General features: G+C 38.3%; 1 pseudogene; it reads left to right on the forward strand.

Annotated features, from left to right (window-relative positions):
- Window positions 1–1446: 1446 nt before the first annotated feature.
- LOC106305676 overlaps window positions 1447–2305 on the forward strand; it is a 2052-nt pseudogene continuing 1193 nt past the window's right edge.

The following is a 2305-nucleotide window of genomic DNA, read 5'->3' on the forward strand; positions in this document are numbered from 1 at the left end:
TTGTCTTGCTTTTTTATTTAATTTATCGTTTTAATGTGTGGCATAATTGTAATTTTTGCATCATCTTCCCTTGAATCTTTTTTTAGGGTTTGACTCTGTAAATCTATTTTCATGGCGGTCATCAACTATTTTCCTGTAAAGTATCAAATTGTTGTGTGATTAAGTATTAATTATGTCTCAAATACATAGATCTGCCATAAAACATCAGTTTTAAACATTCTAAACTCAAAAAAAAATTACGACAAACTTGGATGCCTTACCCGTGTTTTACAGGGCCTTTGTCTTAATTTTTGTTGTCTCAGACCGGTAAGTGGAATAAAGGAAAGCAGCTACAAAGTGATTTCGGAAACCACAGATGGATCGATTGTAGTTTGTACTCTGTATTCATGTCTGACTTCTGTTATTTGTTACTGGGAAATTAATTGATGATCATAAAAAGTTTTTTCAAAGAAAACCTGATAACTGTTTTTGGTAAAAAAGTTATAACGTGGTTAGTGTTTTGATATAATTAAATGCAGTTATATAAAATTCAGTTATTTTTAATTGGACATAACTTTTTATTAATGGGTCACAACAGATAGATTTCTATCGAGTTGACACTCAAATATCGTCGGACTGTCGGAGTATATCTTATTATGTGATGACTACAGTATAATGCATTGCTTGGGCTGTTTTGTGGCAGGGTCTATACGGTGGGAGCTCAAACTATTCGCAGATCATGAATCATGAGTTTTAAATTATTACAAATATTTACACGCACATATATATATATATATATGTATACATATATCGACTTAACTCCGATAAGGGATTAAAAAATAGTTACAACCACCAGTAGGTAGATCCATAAATATGCAGCTCTAGAAGAGCTTCTTTGAAACTGAAGTATTATAGCCTCTAACCAAACGAAATACATCTACTACCATGTATGCTAATTATCTCATGGTATAATTATGGTAGTTAACTTTCATGATTCTGTCAACGAAAGTGTGCATACATTATTTCAGAAACTTAAACTACTTCTTTGTAAAACAGGAGACCCTACCTACACCTTCTCTTTTTCTTATTTGGTCTATCATCAAACTCGTATATCATCTTAACGCCAACGGTTTAGTTATTTTGTTAAAATGCACCAAATTTCTATTACGCATTGAAAAAAAAACACATTTTAAAACATACTTTCTTCATGTAAAAGTCATTTTTATCAACATTTCACAATACCGCGTAATCAGCCGTCACTTTCACAATGTAAATAAACTTAATTTTGATACCAGAGCGTTTGGTTATAGCATTTACAGTGGCAATAACTATCTACACAGGTCATTTTTCTGTATGTGGTCTCTGCCTTTAAAAGGTCCCAGCAAATCTCCCAGATTTCCCGGCAAGGCAACAAACATAATCAACTATTTTATCAATATTACCGTTCTTAACCTCTTGAGTAAGATTATGGCAAAGTGGTTTCTCACACTCTTCTTGGTTCTTGCCCTAGCCACAGCTTTTGCTTCTGGAGCAAGAAACAACCCAGGAGGACTCTCTGACCAGAAGAACTACCTCGGATACGGTGGCGGGTATTCTAGCATCGGAGACAATGGTTTACCTTTTGGTGGCGTCAGTGGTGGTGTTTCTGGTCCCGGTGGTAATCTTGGTTTTGGTGGACTTTGTGACACCCTGATCCAGCATAGCTGAAATGGTCGGCGATATCATGACACTTGTCTCCAGCCACAAGGCCGAAACAATGTGTCTTTAGGATCCCAAGATGTTTTTGACAAAAACTCACCAATATGAGCCGAACCTGAAATGAAAAGGGAAGAAGGAGGGGTGAGCATTTCGACAAATACTCAGTGAGAGAAGCTCCAGGAGCTCCGAAATCAATCACCAACAATCATCACACAACATAGCATAAGCATCTAACTTTAACATTCAGTAAATCGAAAGCAATCAACAAGAAACGAGGATAAACCCCGGCGGTGCCAACAATGAGACCACGCCACCTAAATCGGTACCCGCGTTCCTCATGTTGTCGCGCGAGAACTCTCATGTTGCGTTGTCTCCACGACATCACGCTGTCTCACGCCTTCACGCAGTCAAGTTACCGACATTGGTTCTCGCTTGATCCGCCACCATGTTCATACGTTCCACGTTGTCTCCACGACATCACGCTTCTACGTTACTTCATTTACAGGCACGCCGCATGCCCGCTTCGGCGATGAATCATGCCAACTCAAACGATTGCCACATGACCCAACATGTAACACCCGAGACATACATATATGTCATTCCACCACGTTACACCGGCACACATAGG

The sequence above is a fragment of the Brassica oleracea genome, chromosome C7, assembly GCF_000695525.1.
Source record: "Brassica oleracea var. oleracea cultivar TO1000 chromosome C7, BOL, whole genome shotgun sequence".
Taxonomy (NCBI): domain Eukaryota; kingdom Viridiplantae; phylum Streptophyta; class Magnoliopsida; order Brassicales; family Brassicaceae; genus Brassica; species Brassica oleracea.